The sequence below is a fragment of the Panthera leo genome, chromosome A2, assembly GCF_018350215.1.
Source record: "Panthera leo isolate Ple1 chromosome A2, P.leo_Ple1_pat1.1, whole genome shotgun sequence".
In the NCBI taxonomy this organism is placed as follows: domain Eukaryota; kingdom Metazoa; phylum Chordata; class Mammalia; order Carnivora; family Felidae; genus Panthera; species Panthera leo.
Window position 1 is genome coordinate 101,387,987 of NC_056680.1, and position 25,013 is coordinate 101,412,999.

The following is a 25,013-nucleotide window of genomic DNA, read 5'->3' on the forward strand; positions in this document are numbered from 1 at the left end:
CATAGCCTCCTAGTCTTCCGAAAGAAATGATATGGAACATATTAGGATTTAGGTCAAAACCCCATTTGAATCACTATTGAATATTAAAAACTTATTGACATTTTCAGTAAATTATGAATGAAAATTATGTCAGAATTAATTTATACAAGGATACAAATAAACTCAATAAAATGTAGCTTAAACAATTAAAGTCTTTTAAAACCAACACTGAAATGTATTGAATATATTAATCAGGATATTAGAAATTGCATATGACAAGATTTACCATTCAAAATTCTAACTATTCATGAGAGACCTTGAATGTCTATGAGTGATCTGTCTTGTTCACCACTGTCTGGAGTGTCGAGTACAATACGTTAGCAATAGCACATATTTAATTATGGATGGGTACAAGGATGGTGTAAGAGACTGACTCAATTAGAGAGGTAGCCTAGACAACACCCCAGCATCTGTATTTAAGTAATGATTTCCTTTAAACCTCATAATAATGATTCAGTAGTTACTGTTATTTCCATTTTCCAAGAGAAAAAAGAAACATACAATAGCAGTATTTGCAAATTATAATTTATCAAATTCTTGTTTAAGTAAAAATCACAACTCTACTAGTATAAATGTGATTAGTTGAAGGAAAAGTTAATGAATACTGCATTCTTACTATGTGCTCAAAACAGTTCTAAGTTGTTACCATTAATCTTCATGTCAGCTCCAAAATAGTTACAATTATTCCCTCCAGGTTATATTGTTATGAGTTAATATTTTAAATATTCCATCTCTCTATATATTATCATACAGAGTACACTTTTTTTAAGGAATGATGGATCTTCTCTTCTGTTGAGATTATATACAGCAGGGTGAAAAATTCAAGGTAGTCCAAAAAATGCAATGGAGAAAGAAAAAACAAACAAACAAACAAACACAGTAAGTATCTGAGATATTGTCATTTGTTAACAATTTAGAAACATTGGTTATTTCTATAAAATATCTATAAAAATATAAAGGCATATAGATAGAATTAATTTTAAAAACATTATATATGATTTTAATATAAACCATTAAATAAAATATACTTTACAAAGGAATATAAGGTCAAACTGAAACAGTTGTTAAATTTCCTTATAATAAATGACATAAACATCTAAAGAAATTTCTCCAATTATAAAAGAAATATTATGAAGACCCTTAAGGTTATGAGTTCATTATATATGTTTCTTGTAATAGTATATTTCAATTTTAGGCTATATTGAAGTCTTGACAAATATGATAAGGAAATTATCTCACTTCTTTTTCTTTTTCCTTCATCTCTCTAAATATTTTAAATTTTACTTTTATTTTTAAATTGTCAAGGTACCTGCTACTTATTTGCAGTTATGAAAACTTAATTATCTCCTTTATTGAGTACTAGCTTTATAGTTACATATATCCAAAATCTATTCACCACAGTATCTCTATTTTAGGATTTTTCAGTTTAATTAATATGTTGGTCTAATGTAGGTTATCATCTAATATAATTTTCATATATGCTGTAGTCTCAGTATCCAAGCTTGCTAGAGAATGCATATTTGTTACTATATTTTTGAAAGACAGATTGCTTACATATAAATTTCTTATGCTACAGTCCTTTCTCTCAGAATATTTTAGGTATTATTACATTGTATTCTGAAGTTGAGTATTATTATAGAAGAAGCTAAAGAAAATATTTTTAAAACATATATTATATGATTTGTTTTAACTTTTACTTTTAAGCCCCTAAGTTCAACTCTTTAGCTTCAGAAATGTTCTTCAATTACATTTTTAAATTATTTTGGCTCGTTTATTCCATCTTTCTATTTTTCTCCTCAGAGTCACCTATTATGTACTTTTTCTTTCAAATACACTATGTTCTTTGTAATATCTTTTATATGATATTGAGTTAGATAATATCATATAAATGTTAAATATAATAAAATCGGGGAGAGTTTGTTGATGGACTTGAATAATTAGCTAACTTCAGTGTTCCTACATTAATAGATTAATGTTGGCTGAGTCAACATCTTTTGCTTTATAAAGAATAAGGTTCAGGTTCTTAATGGCATAAACCAAGCCAAGAATAATGTTGTTTCTTGTATTTTGACTTATTTGTTGTGTGGTTTATTATTTTTAAAAATGTATTTCTTAAAAATACTGATAGAGCTCTGATTTAGCCATTTTAGCTACTTTTTCAAAGCTTTATTTCTACTCAGTATGATTTGAAAGTTAGAAGAAAATCTTAGAACACTGAGCCATCTTAGTGATCTGTGCTTATTTTTAGCACAATTTCTACATGATAAATCTTTTCTCTTTATCTTGTACTTCCAGTGATGTAAACTATAGATTATTTTATAGCATTTTAGTTAAGGGTTGTTTATTTTCTCATCCTTCTGCCATAAATCTTTGCAATATCTTAATATTATCTGATAATCTCTAATAAATTCCAATTTTAGTAGCATTTCTATTCTCTGTGCACTCAATTTCTAGGAGATTAAGCTTGCCAGAACCTTCCTGATATCTATTCTTTCTTAGAACTGAATGCTAAACTCTTTCTTCAATCCTGTAAACTGCATAGTATCCTACAAATATTTTTTCTGTCGGTTTCTATTGCTTCCAAACAAATAACCACTTGCAAGTAAGACAATAAAATGAATTCTCTTACCCTTCAAAAAATCCCTGATCCCTGGGGAAAAAAAAATTAAAAAAAATAGATGTTTATAAAGTCATACTTGGTGTGAATTGTTTGTCTTGAAATATTTGTGATAAGATTATAAATCTTTCCATATAAAACCTAAACTTAACCTTTGCTGTTGTTCAATCTATTCCTAGAATGCGACTTTTTCTTGCAATAAAAATTTTCAGGAGTAAATATTTTTATTAGGAAAAGAATGAAATAGAGATTAAAAGTAAAGTGTATGGTAAAATATAGTAGAGTTGAAGTACAAGTTTTGCAGTGTGGCTTGGAAATTCAAAGGAACTCCCTTCTTGTCTTTAAGAAAATGGAAACCCAATTTGCATGAAGAGAAACCCAGAAGGACACATCTGGTCTTGTCACATCCTAATCTGCTATAAGACAAAATCATAGACATAGTGGCTGAACATGTGTATCATATAGATGATTAGAGACATATCGTGAGTCCATATGATATTAATTTTATGGCTCTGCTCAGTCAAGATAATGCAAATATTTTCAGGAGTTTTCCCTATATCTAATATTCAGATTAATCTTCCTCTGGAGACAGCAAATGCTGGAGAAGTTCTTTCTTTCTTTCTTTTTTTTATTAAAATTTTTTAAGATCTTTTATTTTGAGAGAGAGAGAGAGCAAGTGCAAGTGGGAAAGGAAAAGAAAAGAGAGGGAGACAAAATCCGAAGCAGGCTCTAGGCTCTGAGCTGTCAGCACAGAGCCCGACACAGGGCTCAAACCCACAAATCCTGAATTCATGACCTGAACTGAAGTCAGATGCCCAACTGACTGAGCCACCCAGGTGCCCCTCCAATGAAAAGTTTAAAGGAAACTTGGATACCAAATGTATTGTTTAATCTTATGCTCAGCTATTAACTCTGTTACAAGTAAAAGATTTTTATAAAAAAGTGTTAGAATAACAAGGTCCAAAAAATATATAATATATTATGCCTGTCAATAACCAACCTAAAGAACTGCAAGAATGATAGAATGACAGATATGTAACAAAACACCCAAGAATTTTATAAGTGACTGTGTTCATAAAAGGGAGTCAGTTTTATAGCAGTAAAATTATAGCAAGAACCAGTTCCTGGCCACATGCCAGCACTGAATTATGCACTCCCCTAAATTCATATGTTGAAATTTCAACCCTCTGTACCACAGATTGTAACCATAATTGAAGATAAAAACTTTTAAGAGGTAATTAAGGTTAAATGAGGTTATATGGGTAGCCCTAATCCATGTAACTGTATTTGGAGATAGGATCTCCAAAAAGGTGATTAAGTTAAAATAATAAGTGCAGTAGGGTATGGCCTTATTCCAATATGTCTAGTATCCTGAAGAAGAGAAAGGAACTAGGAGCATGCATATAGAGAAAAGATGATGTGAGGACACACCAAGAAGATTCCTCATGGGCAAGCCAAGGAAGTGTTCTCAGGAGAAAGTAAATTTGCTGACACCTTGAGCTTGGATTTCCAGCTTTCAAAACTGTGAGAAATAAATTTCTATTGTTTAAGCCACCCAGTCTGTGATATTTTGTTATGGCAGCCCTAAAAAACTAATACAATTCTCATCTTCCAAAAGTTCTCTCTTCCATGACATTGATTTTTGTTTGTTTGTTTTTGTTTTTGTTTTTTCATTCTCAGTATGAATTAGATCATTTTCTCTTCATGTGGAAACTCAGTGCAATCAAACCACTATTTATGGTATGGCTAATTTTTCAAGCTTCTAAGTGTCCAATGCAGTGCAGGCATGCATACTAAATTCACTTGACTATCGTTACGTTTTTTTTAAACCCATTCCTAATTCTACACTATATGCTTTGGTTTGTGTGGTATACTAAAAATTCAAGTACATCCTAATGAAACTCATTCAGCAGCAGAGAAAAGTCTAGCAAAAGAAAATTGTTTTCCTGAATTAAATTCATGGTGCTTACACAGCCTAAGAACATACTCCCAAAGATCTTAATAATACGTTTCACTATTTTTGTAGGCAACAAAATTTCCCGTTATGAATTTTGGACTGAGTCATTATTTTAAAGCCTATATTGCCCTCAATTGAATATTGTATCCTCCTGGCTCAATTAAGTGAAATATGGGTGGATGAAATTGAAAAAAATGGCTGATTGCAGTCTTGGAGAATTGTTTTTTTTTATTTACCTACTTTTACCAGGTTTTGATTTGAGACTATTGGTGACCACTGAGGAGTTACGAGTAGTTTGCACTTCTAATCCTGATATTTTCCATTGACAAAGCAATTGGTAATTGCTTTCACATGAAAATTCCCTAGTCAAAATATAAGCTCTGGTCATCATTTACTTTACAGTTGAGACTCCTAAAATCAAATTTCTTGTGGTATCCTTTAGCCTGAATTCCAAACATATTAGCACACATAGAGGTGATGTAATATGATCAAGTAATCAAAAGGTACTATCCTCCTGATTGCCAACTACCAAAGGACCATTACAGGCTGGTCTGCTCTTGGATATGTAAATTAAATCCAACTGAATGGATTTTGCCAAATTCTGTAGTTTTTACTGTTTTTAGGAAGACACACAGGAAGTCATGAGACCACCATGTGAAAAGGATAAAGGAAATCAGTAGTGCTGGGTGTCTAACTTCAGTTGGGCACCTGATTTCCTGCGGCATAACATTAATCCCTTTCAGGAACCTTCTAAAGTATATATTTGTATCCCCAGTTTAGAGAAGAAACTGAAGCTTAGGTTAGGCTAAAACATTTATCAAATGGATATCTAATGCTGCCTCAAGATTGATTCCTCTAGAACCATTTTAGACCAACTGAGTCACCTCTCTCTTGTAAATACTTGGTAACCCACTGTACTTGCATTGTTCCCTGAGACATTTGAGGTCACTGTGAGCACTGAGATACAGCAATTTTAAGAGCAAGTAGCCATACCAAAGAAGAAATCTTTATATAATGAAGCATTTGGCCAGAAAAACAGTGTCAGATGGACAATGAGTCAGCACAGTTTTTTTCTCCACTCTACAATCTGAATCCACTCAATTGGGTTCCTCTCTTAAAATTGTGTCCTGACTGACTTGATTCCACAATTTCTAAGTAAAAACACTTACATTTTGAGTTATCTAATGCTTTCCCTTCTGCAGAAGTTAGGTGGACTTTTAAAAAAATCTGACTTTAAACATGGGGGCAATGCTTATACTATGGTTTGGGGGTTATAAAAACCACAGTAATATGTATTTAGAACCCCTGGGTTTGGCACTGTGCTACATGATTTCACACATGTTAGGATGAAAATGCAGACTAGCTTAAGTTGTTTATTTGAGAAACAAACCCTGTATGAATGCATCACCATTAACATGTATATTGACTGTATTATTGCTTTACTGGCACATTCCTTTCTTATTTACCTCTTTTACAACTCAAAAGAGAATCATTCAAGACTGAGTTACTTGTCATTCCTTTTTGACTAGATAAAATGCAAAGAAAGAAACAAGAAAGACATTTGCTTGTGCTAAGAAAGCCTCTTTTTGGAAGCTGAAAGGGGCTGTAATTAGTTCTAAAATACCATATTATATCCACTGTGCATATATTTTTCCACACAAAAAAATTGAACATTGGAGACCAAAGGGCCTGGAATGTAAAATGAGGCAGCTAAACTCCATTTAGAAATAGTTGTTAATGCAATTGCCAGTTGCTGGATTGATTTGATCTTTGTATCTTGGGAAGAAATTGAACCCTGCAATATTACCAATATTTTCTAACTCCTGTCTGATTATTGTTATAAACCGACAGTGATTGATTTTGAGTAATTATCCTGAAAAATGAATTAGATTAAAAAATAATCTTCATGATTACAGAGGAGTCTAGCCCATTTTTGTAATCAGTCCTTTTTTAGAAAGAATGATGAGATCACATGTGACTAACACAATGGATTTCTTCCATGCTAACTATTTGACTTTGTTTTGAAAAAAAAAAAAAATGCTATATGTTAAATGCCAAATTTTTAGTAAAATCCCAATTGTGGGTAAAACTCTTTTGGAAGGAAGTAGTGTATGATTAAAGTAGACAGAATAGCAGAATTAGGGGGCCTGACATATGTTCTTGGCTTAGCCATCAGTTATCAGTTATCTTTGTGAACCCAAATGACCTCTCTGGGCTGATTTTTCTGTATCTGTAAAATGAAGGAGTTCAAAAGGATACTTTCCAAGGTCCTTACCTCTTCTAACATTCTGTTTTTATGTATTACATAATTCCATCTTATGTAAATTAATGGCTCATTTTCCATGTAGGGCTTTAAAGTAACATTGGAGGGTGATTAAGGGAAAGTGTAAAGAAAGGCTATCTAATAGGGGAAATAATAGTTCCTTTATGTTTCATTGCTTATAGGAAGATACTCTCAAGAGCAGTGCTTCTTAAACTTTAATTTGCATTCCAATCACCTGGGAATCTTGTTATAATGCAGACTCTGATTCAGTAGGTTTGAGGAGAGACCTGAGACTGTGAGTCATGACTAGCACATTCGCAAGTGATGTCCTTGCTGTCTATTCCAGAGCACATTAGGAGTAGCAAGGCTCTGATTGTAAATAAGAATCTGGGAAATAGTTAAAAATTTAGGTTCTGGAGTTAGCTCCAGAGATTCAGAAATTGGGATGGTATCTGTTCACAAACTCTAAATTCTTAATAAATATCCTGTGTGGTATTGATGCCAGTGGTTCAAGAATCAAAGCCTAGCACGGTCATAGAGTCATGGGAGGGATTTATCTACTAGTTCTTCCTTCTTCTGTCCATGTTTTTTTTTAGACACAGCCAGTGACTAATTTTTTACTGTATTTGTTTTCAAAATAACCTTGTGGAACTCATTTTGTGGTTTGCTTTTATTAGTCTTTTCATTTCATAAATTATCTATTGTCCAGTTAGAATGACAGTAGTTGTATGTAAGGCTTTTGTTTCTTTTTTGTACCCAAAGTCCAGGGATCCTTCTACCTCTTTGACAAGTATTTGTGAAGTCACTATGAAGGAAGCATGCTGTAGTGAAGACCCTACATGAAGTAAGAAAGCCCAAGCCCTGATTCTAGCACTGCTAATCTTTCATTCATTCAGTACTTTTTTTTTTTTTTTTTGTACCTGAAACTGTGATATTTGGGGCATTACCAGTTAAATTAGTTCCAAAATACTAGCTAAATTAGTTAGCATGCTCAGTAGTATGATGATCTAGTGAGAGTAGCCAACGATCAAAATAATGTTTAGAGTTTAGAGGGATAAGTTCATAGAATGCTTTAAAGAAGTCACTGAAGTTCTTTGATCTTAAGTAAAACATTTCACCTATGTATTTCATTTGTGAGCATAATAGGAGAAAATAGGAGATTAATATGTGAACTGAAAATGCTATACATATGACTATGTGCATGTGGTTCTGTTGGGTAATACTGAAAGCTTGTTAAAGAAATAGTCACTTTGGGGGCACCTGGGTGGCTCAGTCGATTAAGTGTCCAACTTCGGCTCAGGTCATGATCTCGTGGTTTGTGGATTTGAACCACGTGTCAGGCTCTGTGTTGACAGCTTGGAGCATGAAGCCTACTTCATATTCTGTCTCTTTTCTCTGCCCCTCTGCTGCTTGTGCTCTGTTCTCCCTCTCAAATATAAATAAACATTAAAAAAATTTAAAAAAAAAGATAGTCACTTTCATTTTGGAGACTGTATTCATCAAGGTTCTCCAGAGAAGCAGAATTAATAGTAGATAGAAATATGAACAGAGAGAGAGAGAGAGAAGAGAAGAGAAGAGAAGAGAAGAGAATTATTATAGAAATTGGCTTATGTAGTTAAGGAGGCCAAAAAGTCCCAGAATGTGCTGTCTTCAAGCTGAAGAACCAGAAAAGCCACTGGTGGGATTAGGTCTGAGTATAAAGCCTAAGAAGCAGGAACTCTGGTGTCTGAAGGCAAGAGGAGATTGATGTTCTAGAGCAACTGAAGACAGAGCAAATTCATCCTTCTTCCACTTTTTTGTCCCATATTGGCCCTCCACAGATTGGATGATGCCTGCCTACATTAGGGAGGGCAATCTGCTTTACTCAGTTCACCCATTCAAATGTTACTCTCTTCAGGAATCTCCCTCACAGAAACACCCAGAAACAATGTTTTACCAGCTATCTGTGCACCCCTTAATCTAATAAAGTCGACACCAAAAAATTAACCCTCATAGAGACAGAGGAGCAAAAACAGCATCAAAACTTCATGTAAAAAATTTAGAGACAAAAGTTGGCAAATTACACTAAAAGCCTTCAATAACTTCTATCATGTGATACAATAATTTCTCTTCTGTAGACGTAGGCCACTAACCCTCTCTCTCCCTTCCCATGTTCGTCTACAGTGCTGCGTTCAACAAATGCTTACTTATTAGTTTTCAACCCTGTAGCAGAAACTTTTCTAGACTCTAGGGATAAAGTAAGGAACAATTAAAACAAAATTATCATCAAGTATATCCCATTATTCTAAGGGAATATATTCTGAGGTGGGGCAGGTAAATAAGACAATTAAACTTTTTAGCACACCAGCTGGTAGTGGTAAAATTTCTACGGAAAAAAATTAAGCAGGAAAGGAGAATGGAGCATGTTGGGAGGAAAGGGATTGTAATTTCTTAGAGAGGAAAGGCTTTACTGAAAATGTGACATCTGACCACGGACTGAGGAAGGTGAAGAGTGAGTTCTCCAGTTGTGTGAGTTCTAGAAAGTTCTCTCAACAGGGGGATCAGAAAAGACAGATGCCCTCATATGTGTGGTGGTTTCAAAGATCAGCAGAAAAAGCAATGTGGCTGGATCATAGTGAGCAAAACTGGGGAAACATATTATTTAAAAACTCAGTGTGCAATAAGAATTTCTGGCTTTTGCTATGAATGAAATGGGGCACACAAGGAGTTATTTTTTGTTTTGTTTTAAAGTTTATTTTGAGAGAGAGGGGGAGTGCATGGGGAAGGAGTAGATTGAGGGGGGAGGGGAAGACAGAGAGAATCATTTTGCATGGGGCTCATTCTCACAAACCATGAGATAGATCATGACCTGAGCCTAAATCAAGACTTGGACACGTAATTGACTGAGCTACTCGGGCACTCCCGCAAGCAGTTTTAAGTAAACACATCATGGGCTATGATTTTTATTTCAAATATTGATACACAGCCACATTTATTCAATTGCATATTGTTGATGGCTTCTTTCACATTATGGTAGAGTTACATAGTTACAATGGGGCCTAATGGCCTGCAGTACCTAAAATACTTTCTATTCAATGCTTTACAGAGAACAGTGCACACTTCTGAATTAGAAGGTTATTGCAATAATCCAAGTAAATGATAATAGTGGCTTGTATCAAGACAGAAGTAGCAGAGATAATGAGAAATATTCAGATACTGCATATATTTTGAAGGTAAAAACAAAAGAATGTGCTGACAGAGAAGAGGTATAAGAGGAAAAAATAGTACTCCTGAATGACTTTTTAGTTTTCATATTTTTGGCCTGGGCAATGGGAAGGACAGGGTGTTGGTTTATTTACTGCTTTTAGAAAGATTGTGGGAAGGACAGGTTTGGAGGGTTGGGGGTATAGGTCATGAGTTTAGTCTTTGAGATTGCTAACACCTCACAATAGGTATCCCTTTTAGTAGGCAGCCACACATCTACAGTTTAGCAGAGAGATCTGAGCTGGTGATATAAATTTGTAAATTTTCAGCTAACAAAATTCATGGATGAGATCAAAGGAGAATACTGGTATAGAAGAAGTTTTAAACTTAGAACTGAGGCTTGGGCCTTTCCAGTTTGTAAGGAGGTCATGTAGGTATTATAAAACTAAAAGTGGGATGAGAAGGAGCAGCTAGTAAAATGGGGAAAGAACACGTGAAATCCTTGATGATCAGTGAAGAGAATATATCAAGGAGACCATCATCAGCCATATTAATACTGCTGGTCTTTCAGATAAGCTGAGGATGGAGAATTTATTGGCTTCGAACAATGTGGAGATAGTGATAACCTTGAGGGATGTTTTGGTGGCATATGGGATGAAATACTGATTGGACTGCATTAAGGAGAGAATGGGGGAAAGGGAGCTAAGAGCAGCTTATAAAGGAACTGTATAGAAGTTTTCCTCTAAGGGAGAGCAATCTAAGTAGCTGAAGTATGTAGTATTGCGGGATTGCTTCCCCCCCCCCCCCCCACTTTAACATACAATGTAGTCTTGGCTTCGGGAGAACTCAGTGATTCATCTCTTACATATGACAACCAGTGCTCATCCCAAGTGCCCTCCTTAATGCCTGCCACCCATTTAACACCTCCAACCCCCTCCAGCAACTCTCAGTTTGTTCTCTGTACTTAAGACAGTCTTAAGTACAGGATTGCCTCCCTGTCTGTTTTTATCTTATTTTTTCTTCCCTTCCCCTAAGTTCATCTGTTGAGTTTCTCAAATTCCACATATGATTGATATCAATGTCTTTCTTTGACAGATTTACTTAGCATAATAGCCTCCAGTTCCAACCACATTGTTGCAAATGGCAGGATTTCATTCTTTCTCTTCACCAAGTAATGTTCCATTGCATATATATACACCACATCTTTTTTTTTTTTTTTAATGTTTATTTATTTTGAGAGAGAGAGAGAGAGAGAGCATAAGCAGAGAAGAGCAGAGAGAGAGGGAGACACAGAATCTGGAGCAGGCTCCAGGCTCTGAGCTGTCAGCACAGAGCCTGATGCGGGGCTCAAACTCATGAACTGTGAGATCATGACCTGAGCTGAAATCGGACACCCAACCAACTCAGCCACACAGGCGCCCCAAATACCACATCTTCTTTATCCATTCATCAGTGGATGGACATGTGGGCTCTTTCCATACTTCGGCTGTTGTCAATAGTGCTGCTATAAATGTTAGGGTGCAGGTGCCCCTTCAAATTAGTATTTTTTGTATCCTTTGGATAAATTCCTAGTATTGCTTTTTTCCCCATTTTATCAAGATTGGAGAAATAGCACATCGTGTATATTTTGGGAGGGGGATAATTTAGTCAAGAGGGAAAATAATAATATCCAAGAGAAAGAAAAAATTTTCTGGAGTGATGTGTTTGAGCAGGTGTACGTGGAAGGGATGTCCTTCACTGAAAGCATAGGTTGTTCATTCAAAGTAACAGAAGGGAAATCAGAGTGTATAGGTACAGATACAAATAAGTGAAGAGGTCAGATCATAGCAGCTTGGTGCATTCTCTTCTGATTGCTTTCTTTTCTGCTTTTCACTTCTCTCTTTCTCTCCTTCCCCCTCTGCCCTGCCCCCCATTCATGCATGTACTCTCTCTCTCTCTGAGAAGGAAAAAAAATAGGCTCCAAAGTCATAGGACTGCAAGGTGGTGGCCTGGATTACACTTCAGGTCTGATTTTGAACTGATAACCACACAGCTTAAATTTGCATTTTAAGTACCTGCATTCACATAGTTAATTGAAGTTTAACTTTTATTTTTTTAAATAAAAGTGATTACAGAGTTAAGTTTCCTCTATCTTCTACCTGAGTAATTATTTCAACTGCAATATGTAACTTTTCATATCAACTAATTTCATTTCTTTCTAATGTTCCAGGTCATCACTCTGGACTACTGAGTTTTTATGATAGTTGTTTCTGTCATTGATCACCTGAGCCTTACCTTTGTCAACACATTCATTAGCCCGCTCTTTGTCATTTGTAAATTTAAGTGTTCCAATGAAGTCTTAATGTAAATCACCAATCTCTTTAATGTGCTAATTCATTCTTTGAAAATAGTATATAAACGTGATAGATGGGACACCTGGGTGGCTCAGTTGGTTAAGCATCTGACTCTTGATTTTGGCTCAGGTCCTGATATCTTAGTTTGTGAGTCAAGCCCCACATCAGGGTCTGTGCTGACACTGTGGAGCCTGCTTGGGATTCTCTCTCCCTCTCTCTCTGACCCTCTCCTGCTCTCTCTCTCTCTCAAAAATAAATAAGCTAAAAAAATAATAAAAGTGATAGAATTATAGGAGCTTCTTTGAATAATGCAAGAGGCCTTGTATAACTAAATAGAATGAATAGAGTAGAATAGCTAAATAGAGTGAATTTGAGGTATAGATGAATCAGGAAATAATACCCAAATTGAGTGTAGATCACTCCTCTCTGATAATTTCTTCAGCAAAATGGTTTCAGGTTTCAGATTTCAGGTTTAACGTTACAAGACTTTTTAGGTTTCCTCCACACATGTTAGTTAGCTTTGGTCTCTAACAGCTGCCAAATAATGATCTTAACTAGTTCCATGACTGTAATTAATATTTACCTATATGCTGATGACTCCCAGATTCTATCTTCAGTCCAGATCTCTTCTCTGAGCTTTAGTCACATATATTCAGCTGTTTTTCTGACATCGTCCCTGGGGGCAATTAAAATATAATACATTCAAAACAGATCATTTGAGCTTTTTGCCACATCTACTGTGAGATGAAGAACATTCTCAGCAATCAGACTGTTGACATTCCAGAAAATGTAACATCACTTTGAAAGGATGCACGATTATTTTCAAGGACCTGGGAGGAACTCTGTGGAGGGACTTCCATCACATCAATGTAGAATTCCGTCTCCTTGGAATGAAAAGAGACTACACTTTGACAAACAGTGGGGAAATAGAAAGGCCCTGATGACTGTTCACATTATCTGTAGTCATATACAACATGATCAAGGGGATCACAGTGGCTTCTTTTACAGGATGAGATTTGTGCCACCTCCCATCAACCTTGTTATTTAGAATGGATCTCTCATTGAAATTAAATGTTTCTTGGTTGAAAAATATACTCACAGGGTTCAGATGATGTGGGGCATTGCTTATTCAGTATTTCAAGTCCAGACAGATGAATTATTCTTAAAGAAAATGACATTAAACTTGTATCAAATTCAGCTGCTTTGATTCAGCAAGACACAACAGTTAAAAACACGACTGTTAGAAAAAATTTGGATGGTCACTATACCTCTGAAAAAGGAAAAGTTTATATAGCAGGGTAATGAATAAGGTTTAAAAGTTGTCCAATATGGAAACAGAAAAATGCTGGATGATTCCTAAGACCTATTTGTGATATTTTAAAGATGAGTGAAAGACCTCTAATGAAAAAAAAAAAAAAAAAAAAAACCAGCACAAAAAAATAGATCAGCTGATTTCCCTCTCCACCTACCAGATATCTTCCATTTTTTATACTGGCACCATCACTTGCTGTAGACAAAAATCATTCTTAATTCCTTTCTTTTTAAGTTATATGTGCTCAAAATACACATTTTTTTAGTTCTTCTTCCAAAATACATGTCTATACAATACATTCTTTGTCCTGCCTCTCCCTAGTCCAACCCCTACCCATCTCTATTCCTAGAAGTCTTCTAATTAATGAGTGTTTTTCTATTTCTTCCTTTTATTTTCCCACAAAACAAATCTTTTTGAAAGATCATTCATGATCATAACACTTGTCCATTTAAAACCTCTCAATAGCTTTCTGTTGTGCTAGGATGCAATTGAAAAACTCCTTATCCTGGTCTATAAGATGCTGAGTGATTTGACTCCTGTCTGGGTTTCTACCCTTCATGTTTCCCCTCGCTTTTTCTTCAGCTGAGGTGTTCTTTGTCTTCTTTGGAGACATGGAGATTTCTAACTTTAGAGTCTTTGTATCCACTCTCAGCTCTGCCTGAGCAATTTTCTTATGATTCTTCTTATTCTTTAGATCTCAGATGAAATGTCACAAACTGAGAGAGGTGTTTCCTGACTATCCTGTCTGGAAGATTTCCCACTTTGAACTTCTGTTTTCCCTATCTAAACATCTGCTTATTTCTCCTACATTACCTCCTATAGCCTTTGGGTATCTTGTTTATCCATGTGTTTCATTGCTTGTTTGTGTCTCACCAATTTCTCATATTTTGTGACTGAAACCCAACTGCCTGTCACATTAGATTATTAATAAATAATGTCTGAATGAATGGATGAATATGCTGTGTTTCTTCCTTGAGGAAGCGATAATTCACTTTCAGAATTTATGAATCCATTAGTTTCCATCTAGAGTTAATTGATATTTAGGTTACAGGTGATAATTGCCTTCTTAACACTTTTGTATTCTCTACTTTTAGCATGAAAGAATTCTGTTTTAAGCGATTTCTAGTGCCCTTTGGAATATCAAACTTCTAAATCTTTTTGTTGTTGTTGTTGTTGTTTGCCTTCTTTCTCCCTGAATAATTCCAATGGATATTTATCGGGAAAACACTTAGCTGTATACCCCCAGCTGTTTCCATTTTCGCTCAGGTTCTTTTCCAGTTTTAACCACCTCTGAACAACTTTAACACCGCACAAATCAAAATGCAAATTTTCAAAGCAAAAGAGGTTTCTTTATCCTCCTTCCACCATTTGCACAGCCTGTCTACATAAATTTGTAGAAGGTAGTAAAGATAAGACAAAAAAATTATTTTGAGTCAGGGGGAAAAGGGTTTAATCCAAACAGCTCATCTCAAGTGACTAAAATCACAGCATGAGTCAGTGCATTTATTAGGATGCTGCATAACCAGCTGAAATAGATCATATATTTACATCACCAACCTTGCCTTTGGCAAATAAACATGGCCATAGCCACTAAACTTTAATTTTAGAGATGTCATTTCCAAACTTTCAGTGATCTTTAACACAAATTCCAGAATCCCACAGAAAGACATGATCAGAAGTCGTATCATGTTATACTGCAGACTTACGCAATAAAAGTCATTAAAATTAAATGGTCTTTGGAGACTTAATGAATTGATGCATAAAATTTTTACTTGGCTATCCTTCTGTATTGTAGAAAATATTAGCAGTGTTTCCTTTCATATTCTGCACTGTAGTCTGGTGGGCCAAGTGGGCAATCAGAGCCCACTGTTGGTCAATATACTGGCCCATTACCCCATGTCATACTTAACTAGAGTTAGAAAACATGCTTACTTTCACTATCTCATTTAACCTTTGATTCATCAACAGATACTCAAGGACATAAAACCTTGTATTAGGGTTCTCCAGAGAAATAGAACCCATTATGTGTGTGTGTATAATTGAATATGATATATAATTATATACATAAATTAATACAGTATTGAATAGTATTGAATATATATTGACTATATTTATGTATATATTGATATATTGGCCCCAGAAAAGGGAAGAGTAAATTGTAAACTGAGGAAAATGAAAATGAAAGTTGCCATTCCCATTGCCAGAGGGGAGCTGGCTCAGGAAAGACAGAAATTGCAGGATAAATCCATTCTCTTTGTTCTTCCCTTCTCTTCTGCTCAGTACACACTATAATAATTCTAGCAATAGAAACACCGAATGTATTTTCAGGAATTCTAAAACAAGAATATTTGTTTCTCACTTTTCTAGCTACATATTAGAAAAATTTCAATGTTCCCCTGAAGGGAATGTCATTTACAACATGTGGCTACCCAGGTAGAATGTAAGGCAGTAGCATAACCAGTTGAGAAAGGGCAAAGGCAGACTTCTCATTTTCCACAGGACTTTCTAGTTTTCCTTTAAGCCCCAGAGAAGGAGGCTGCAGATAGCTGGGAAACGGTCTGACCTGCCACCTCACACCAAAGAATTTCCAGTTGGTAAAAGAGCCCTAGAGAAGGGGAAGGAAAGGGAGCAGTGATGTCTCTGCAGTATCCACAATGCCATAGGCTGTGGAGGGGGTGCCCTTTTGGGGTCTGAAGACCACTGAATGTACCACATGGCATCGTAGTAGCCTGTGTAGCCAGAGTAGGGAAGAGCATCATTAGTCTGACAAATCAGGTAACAGGTTATAGGTTTCACTTACTATAGACATCAGGAGCTGTTGTCAGCTGGGCATTAGGGCAAGAGATACTGCACTGGGGCCCAGGATATTTCCCAAGAATCTATATGCAAGGAAATTAAAATCAGAGTAGTGGACAATATCATCTCTGCAGGGTATGTAGTATGAGAAAAGGGAGGCATAGAAAAGAACTCTGAATTTTGAATCAAAAGTACCAAAAAAAAAAGAGTATTCTGAATAAGGAGTGCCCAAATGTATTGACTTCTACTGACTAATGATGAAAAATCTCCATTGGACTTGAAATTTGGAAGTTATTAGTGACCACAATAAAAACAGATTTTGTTAAGGGATGAATCAAAGACAGAATGGAGGAAGCGGTGAGTAAGTGAGAAAGTGAAGGATGGATAAGAAAGTATAGTTAGCAGTTATATAGTCCTTTCAGTAAATCTGACAATAAATGGGAGAGAAATCAGGTAATTCTTGGAGAAGAAAGTAGAGTAAGACAAGGTTGTTTTTTGTTTGTTAACTCATTTGTTTGTTTTAAGGAAGAAACTTGAGGATATTTCACTGTTTGGGAGAAGAAACCAGAACATTGGGAGAGTAGATAGTATTCCCCATAGATGCTGTGATGAGCAAGAAAGGCATCATGGCCTTTGTTTTACAAATAAAAAAACCTGAGACTTACTTTACACTGACTGGCTTGTTGAAGGTCTCACAGGTAGATGAGCAATTTTGTCAAGAAGCAAGGCATTTTTATTCATAGTCTTTTTCTCTTCTTTCATTATATTGAATATCTTCATATGCTTTATATTGAATAGCTTCACATGCATAATATTGAATAGCTTCATATGCACACTAGTGGATGCTGTGACTACTTTAATGACCTCTAATATTCCATTCCACGTACATTGTTGAATCCATACTACTGAGGATTACAATGTAGTCTTTAGTAGTCCAGGAGTTTGATAAACTTCTGAAGTTTTTGTGATCTTTGCATGTGAGGGAGTCATAGTTACAACTTGCTGCTGTTTGTGAATTTCTTGGTGCGTTTTTTTTTTTTTTTTTCCCAAGCACAGAAGGCTAAAGTTTTGTCCTAAAGGAAAAGAGGATCCTCAAATGAGGGAATATGAAACACTTCTAATCTTGGGCGATGGGTGGTAAGAGATGAATGATTTTTCCACTTCATAGTGCTGGGTCAACTAAAGAGCAAAATGCTTTACCCTTTTCATGAGTTTGAGGGAAACTACAGTGCAGTCTTTTAAAAAATTAATTAATTAATTAATTAATTTACGAAAAAGAGAGAGAGGTAGAGAGAGAGAGTAAATGGGGGGGCGGAGAGGGAGGGAGACAGAGGATCTGAAGCTGACTGGTGCTGTCAGCACAGAGCCTGACATGGAGCTGGAACTCACAAACCATGAGATCATGACCTCAGCTGAAGTTGGATGCTTAACCAACTGAGCCACCCAGGCACCCCTAGTGTAGTCTTTTCTACATGTGAGGGAATTGGAAGGAGAATGGGGTTAAACAGTGATTGAACAATTAATATGTGTTTAAACTTATTTCTACTTGAAATTATCTTTTTAAAAGATTTCAATCCAAGTTTGTTAACATATAGTGTAGTAATAGTTCCAGGAAAAGACTTCAGTGATTCATCACTTACATATAACACCCAGTGTTCATCTCAACAAGTGCCCTCCTTAATGCCCATCACCAATTTAGCCCATTCCCCCACCCAAATCCCCTCCAGTAACCCTCAGTTTGTTCTCTGTATTTAAGAGTCTCTTATGGTTTGCCTCCATTTCTGTTTTCATCTTATTTTTCCTTCCCTTCCCATATGTTCATCTGTTTTGTTTCTTAAATTCCACATATGTGTGAAATAATATGATATTTGTCTTTCTCTGACTGACTTATTTCACTTAGCATTATACACTGTAGATCCATCCATGTTGTTGCAAATGGCAAGATTGCATTCTTTTTGATCTCTGAGTAATATTCCATTGCATGTGTGTTTGTGTGTGTGTGTGTATATATATGTGTGTTTGTGTGTGTGTATATATATACATATATATATATGTATGTATATATATATGACACATCTTTATCCATTCATCAGTCGATGGACATTTGGGTTCTTCCCATAATTTGGCTATTGTCAATAGTGCTGCTACAAACATTGGAGTGTATGTTCCCCTTCAAATTGGCATTTTTGTATCCTTTGAATAAATACCTAGCAGTGCAATTGCTGGGTCATAGGGTAGTTCTATTTTTAATTTTTTGAGAAACCTCCATACTGTTTTCCAGAGTGGCTGCACCAGTTTACATTCCCACCAACAGTGCAGAAGTGTTCCCCTTTCTCTGCAGCCTCGCCAACATCTGTTGTTTCCTGAGTTGTTAATTTTATTTGGCACCAATTTTAATATAAACAGCTAATAATAGCTAATATTTATTAAGTTCTGGCTATGTGCCAGTCACATTAGGGTGATAGCACTTAAATATTTCATTGGATCCTTATAATTTTCTTAGGTATGATATGTTTCCTTCGCATTAGGAGTAGAGACTGATTTAAGATCCTCACTTCACCACTTGTAAGTTATGTGACTTTTGGTTAGTTATTTAACCTCTTGTGCTTCAGGATTCTTATTCATGAAATTTGAATGATAAAGATAAACCCTTTTCCAGGGGTCATTATTAGGAGTGAATGAGTTAATATTTATAAAGTGTTTAGAATATCATATTGAGAAATATCTAAGCGTTTGTAAAAAAAAAAAATATCTAATTATAAAGCACATATTCTTTTCATTCTACCAGCCCAGAACTACATATCAGTTTCCTAACTCTCTTGTTGGAACTCATAATGTATTTTCCCAGAGCAAAATAAGGAATTATCATTCTCATAATAGTGTAATTCAAATAAGTCATAGATTAAATACAATTTTGTGGACTATCTAAGAAACTAAATGACCATGCATGATAGTAGCGTCTGGAATATATCTTCTTATAGAAACAAAAACAAGTATCAAAAAAAAATATTTCTTGTGGAATGGGTTGGAGCTTACTTGTTGATTCAGTCAAGGAAATGGGAAAGAAGATGAATTATCAGTGAAGTACGTTCTCCATTCCTCTTCACCTGGTTCATTTCAATTGTTTAATAGCTGGAAATACACCTAGGAATCACAGCAGAAGTTTATTTGAATGTTCAAGTGAAAGAGCAGGGATGGAAAGATTGACTTCTGCCCCATGAAATTTTTCACTGTAATCTTCACTGAATTCTACATTCAGTGGTTTCTGAGTAACTTCAGTCATTTGAACTTACATTACACTATTGTTTTGGGATGTGGGGTGTTGTTTTGTTTTGTTTTGTTTGGACTGCTGACAACATCCATTTTCCATAAAACCCAAAGATTCTACTGCTGTAGTTAAGTTTGTAAGTGGTTTTTGCTATTCATGTTTTCCTTACCAGTTGAGTTCTTACATGTGAAAATGCTTTGAAAAATAAAAAGGACTATAAAACATAATATTTACTTTTATTATAGTGTTGTTCTTTTCTATGTTTGAGAATTCTACTGGGATAAGAGGTACTGAATTTACTCTGAATTACTCTGAAAGTAGGAATCAGCTTGAGAAATTACTGAGCCTTTAGAAATGCTATGGTTTTCCTCCGTCTGAACTATCTGTTTCAACTGAGGGTGCTATGAAGGTCAGGAAAAGAGAGAAGAGAGACTAACTGGTTAAGATAAGCAGAACTTCAAATGAATTAAGTATGCTTTTATCTTCTGAAAAATCTCTGAAGTGCCCAACACATGTTCAATAACTCCAAATAATAATTCCTAAATATATGACTTGGTATTATACAGATGAGTAAACATACATCATTTTTTCCACTGACATACTGAATAGAATAATTTCATTAAAAATAAATTCCATCATATATAAACTTTATACACCATTGCCCAAGAATAAGAACACATTAACAACTTTAATGAGTTAGTCATATTCATGAATTATTTTCATGAATATATGTATTTTAAATTTCTGCACATATGCGTTCTCTCTAAACAAAATATAGTAAGTTCTTAACAGTTTACTGTGTATGTAAGTATACTTAGGGTGAATTAGGGCAGTATGTTGTTACCTTCTGTTTGTGCTTCTAGTTTACTCTCCATCCTGAGAGGGGAGAGTGATGTAGGGGCATTTATTTCTCAAAGTATCTCTGTGTTCATGGGTGATGTGCTGACTACTCCCCTTTAGGAAAGGGTGACTTCCATTAGGCGGCCCTTTCCATATAGCTATGCTTTTTAGGTTCCAGTAATATCTTGCTCCCGTTGCCTATTTAGACCCATACAGTAGCACTTTTTTCTCTATTATTACTCGCCTCAATGAATTACACTAACGACAATGTCTTAAAATCTTGAGACACTCTTGGAAGGAATTCCTTTATTAAAATATCAAATTACCCCATTTGAATGATGTGTCTGTTTCCTGACTGATCTGTTATAGTGTAGGGGATGGATTTCCCAGAGTACTGAGTTTAGGGGTAAAATTTTCAATGCCACATCATCTTTTGCCTGCTTGATTGCAATGGCCTCCTATTGGTCTCCCTGCTTTTACTCTTGTTCCACTAAAGTTGATCTTCAACAGAGGAACCAGAGTGATCTTGTTATAATATAAGAAAGAATAGATCATTTCTCTGCTCAGAGCTCTTGTAAGGCTTCAAATCTAAGAGTTCATGTCTTGAACTAACAATCTTCCCCAGTCCATGGCTCTCTTACACCTGCTCTGATCTCCTTTCCTAGCAACTCTGTCCTATATTCCACTACTCTAAACCTTCCACTGCTTCTTAAGGACACCAGGCACTCTCCCCATGGAAGATCTCAGCACCTGCTATTCCTGCCTCCAGTAATGTTCTTCCTTCTGGCTTCTTCACTTGCCAATCAAGTTTTAACACCTCAATTTGGGCTTTTCTGAACACCTTACTTAAATGAAACTCTATTTCATTTCTTAGACTTCCTTACAAAGTGTATTCTTTTTTTCTCCTAAGAATTGATCACCAATTAACATATTTATTTTGTGTCAACTTTTTCTTAAAATATTGTATGAAATTGGTTTATTTTTTGTTTGTCCCTGTACTCTGAATGTCTAAAACAGTGCCTTACAATTAGTAGGAACCTAGTATATAGTGATTGAATGAATGAATTAATACAGATTACTCATTGAAGTTCACTCACATTTTATTCAGGTCACAGTGATTTTAATTGCAGCATAATACTAATTAAAATAATGAAATCCATCATCTAAGAAATTATTAAAACTAAAAATTCTATGCTGAAAATTTCAGTGCTCTTGATACTTCCATCCTTTTAGTACACACAAATAAGCAAATTACAAGTCTTAATCTACTCTTAAATCAACAGTTGAGAATAATATAAGCAAAGCAAATCAATAGACCAAGATTTTTGAACTAGTTCTACTAATATTGCATAACCTAAAGCAAAGTCACTTTAATTTCTCTGTGCTCCAGTTTCCTTGGCTGTGAAATTAGGGAGGATTAGATGACTCCTAAAACTTATTTTGCCTTTGAAATTCTGAGAGGTGGTTATATAAAATACCTTTGAATATATGTTTATATATTTTAAAATGTCATCTAAAATTATAGTGTAGTCAATGCTAAGTATTACTGGTAAGTGACATCTACAGGAAGCACATAGAGCTTGTCTTTTATCTTCTTTGTTAACAATATATCGTAAGGTCTCTTTCTGGAAGATAAGAATAGATACAATGATCAGAAGACCAGTGATCACAGGTAACTATTGGTTGGGACCAAACTATAATTTTGAGTTAACTATTTTCACTAGTACAATGAGAATATATTGAACTATATATGAACTATGTCATGACAGATGAAATATGTCAGAATTTCATGTTATATTGAAGTAAATATTTTTGTCTTTTGTATTTCTAGAAAATTATTTAGTAATCTCACAGATTTCCAAATCCAAGCAAGGGCTTTAAATGATCTTAAGTGAATAGTTTAAATAGAAGAGGAACCCTTTATATTTGACATATTTTTTACCTTTAGGATTCAAACTTCACTCCTGAGAAATACATGCAAAATTTATAGAAGTCTCCAGATGGTTCTTTTTATCTATTTATGGATCTGAAAATATGACGCCACAAATTTCTAAATTTTTCTCAGTGGCTGTATTGTGCCAACACAGCAAAAATCAGATGCTATTTATCACTTTTGAATTTTCACCACCAGAAATGTTATTAATTTTAATGATAAAATCCTGCTCTACCTTGCATGGAGTTGACCTTTCCAGCTCCCAGACAAAATGTACCATGTAACCATAAGGTAGTATTATTGTTACTTGGAAATGAAATATAATTTCTTATCCTTTCATGTAGCATGATGGACAAAAGTATTTGTATCTTCTGTAATTTTTTTTTCTCTGTGCAAAGTGTTAGGTGCAATATTTATTTTGGGAATAAATCTTTGCTACATATTTATATATACATTTTCTTTGGAATTACTGGTAAGTAAAAACAAGTGAATATGCACAATTATTTACAGGCTTCCAGCAAATAGTTGCAAATCATGCTTTTCTTACATTCATTGTCTTGTCTGCCTCAATTGTTTTCAATAAAATCTGAACTAAAATCATTAGTTATTAATATATCCAACCCTACAAATGTCTTTTATTCTCCTACAAAATAATTTTCTTATCCTGCAGCAATTCATCTTGATTATGAAGCTGAAACAAATTCTCAACTGAGTAAAAGATACAGTGTCTGCTTGTCAGACATTTGGACAGTGGAAAATTCTTTTGTTTGGAAAACAAAGGACTCACAATTTGTAGCCTCTTATAGCTTGATGATATTTGTTTCCATCATGCCATTTTACTTATTGTACAATACATAGGAGAATGCTTTCTACTGGCTTCAGATGTGGTCTCATAACAGGCACTGTTCAAAGAAAAGGCACTCTACATGCATCACAATTTCTTCCTTGCGGCTGCCGTTTCGTATGCACTTAGATGATACATCCATCCTCGTTAGGAACCACTCTTCCTTATGGACAGAGTATTCCCAACGATCAATCAAGCCAGTTCTTCTCTTGGATTTAAAATATCCTCACAACATTCATTCTCACTGTTTTTCTTTCTTTGGTTCCCAATTAACACCATCTTTGCTCTTTGTTGGTTTCAGTTGTTGAGGATAGTGCCTCCATTTATTTATGCCAATAGAATCTAACAGATTTTATGGGTGGGGGGAAACAGCCAGTACAAAAGGCCACAGTAAGAGAGGGCATTGCCAGATACTGGATTTGAAAATAAATAGAATCCTCAAAGAGCAGCTCTTTAAAAAAGTATGTTTAATTATCGGTAGTAACGTAGTCAGTAACTATTTTAATACTTCTAGTCACCTACCATTCAATATTTATAAAACACATTTATACTTTTCATGAAGCTTAAATATTCTAGGATTATTATTTTTTATAATTTCACAAAAGCCTCCCCAGAGAAAGTACATTGCAAGTTAGAAAATAACCTGATGTGAAAAAGAGAACAATGACACGTGCATTTGAAAGACTGTGTGGTACAGTGGGGTAAACGTAATTAAGAGAGAACAGACATAGGTTGCATTTTGATGGCTGTCACTTGCTACATTTGTGACTGAGCAAATTCTGTGGTTTGCATATTCTTTAGTTTTTACACTTAGCAAGGAAAGAAATGGCTGTTTTGCTCCACCTTTTACGTTATTTGAAGATTTTTTGATAAAGTTCGTGAAAGCACTTCAAAAAATAAAATGTTTTAAAATATTATCTTTAAACATCATTTAAAACTCTGTACTCCTGTTTATAGACTGCCAAAGAATCACTTTCTTTTCTCTCCACACATACATAAACATTACTTCCCCTTTTATAACAGTATAAACAGTTGGAAACTCCTCCTCATGGGCCTCCATAATTCCAGGCTCTCTCACCTTTTATCTATTGATTTTTGTTATACTGGTCAGATTTTGGGTCCACTGTTTCATGCCATTTAAAAAAAATCCTTAGATTATAGTGTCACCAATAGTTAATAATAAAATTACACGTTTGGTTGTCAATTTCAAGATATTCACACCAATTCCACTACATTTTAGTACGTATGTATTTTAAAAGTACTTTTTTTTTAACGTTTTATTTATTTTTGAGACAGAGAGAGACAGAGCATGAACGGGGGAGGGTCAGAGAGAGAGGGAGACACAGAATCTGAAACAGGCTCCAGGCTCTGAGCTGTCAGCACAGAGCCGGACGCGGGGCTTGAACTCACAGACTGGGAGATCATGACCTGAGCCCAAGTCGGCGGCTCAACCGACTGAGCCACCCAGGCGCCCCAGTACGTATGTATTTTAAAATAGCCCTATCTAAAGCTTGTGATCCACTAGGTTGAGAACTACTGCTCATTCCCTTTGCGAAAATACCCTTTAAAAAATTTCTTTCATTTTTCAGTCCAATTATTCACGGATAAACAAATTCCTTGTAATACCA

At 35.1% G+C, this 25,013-nt stretch overlaps 1 protein-coding gene and 1 pseudogene across 1 annotated transcript in view; both read left to right on the forward strand.

The window, feature by feature from the left end:
- NXPH1 (neurexophilin 1) overlaps positions 1-25,013 on the forward strand; it is a 633,630-nt gene that overhangs the window by 588,874 nt on the left and 19,743 nt on the right. The window lies entirely within an intron of this gene.
- LOC122213182 lies at positions 13,137-13,694 on the forward strand (annotated as a pseudogene).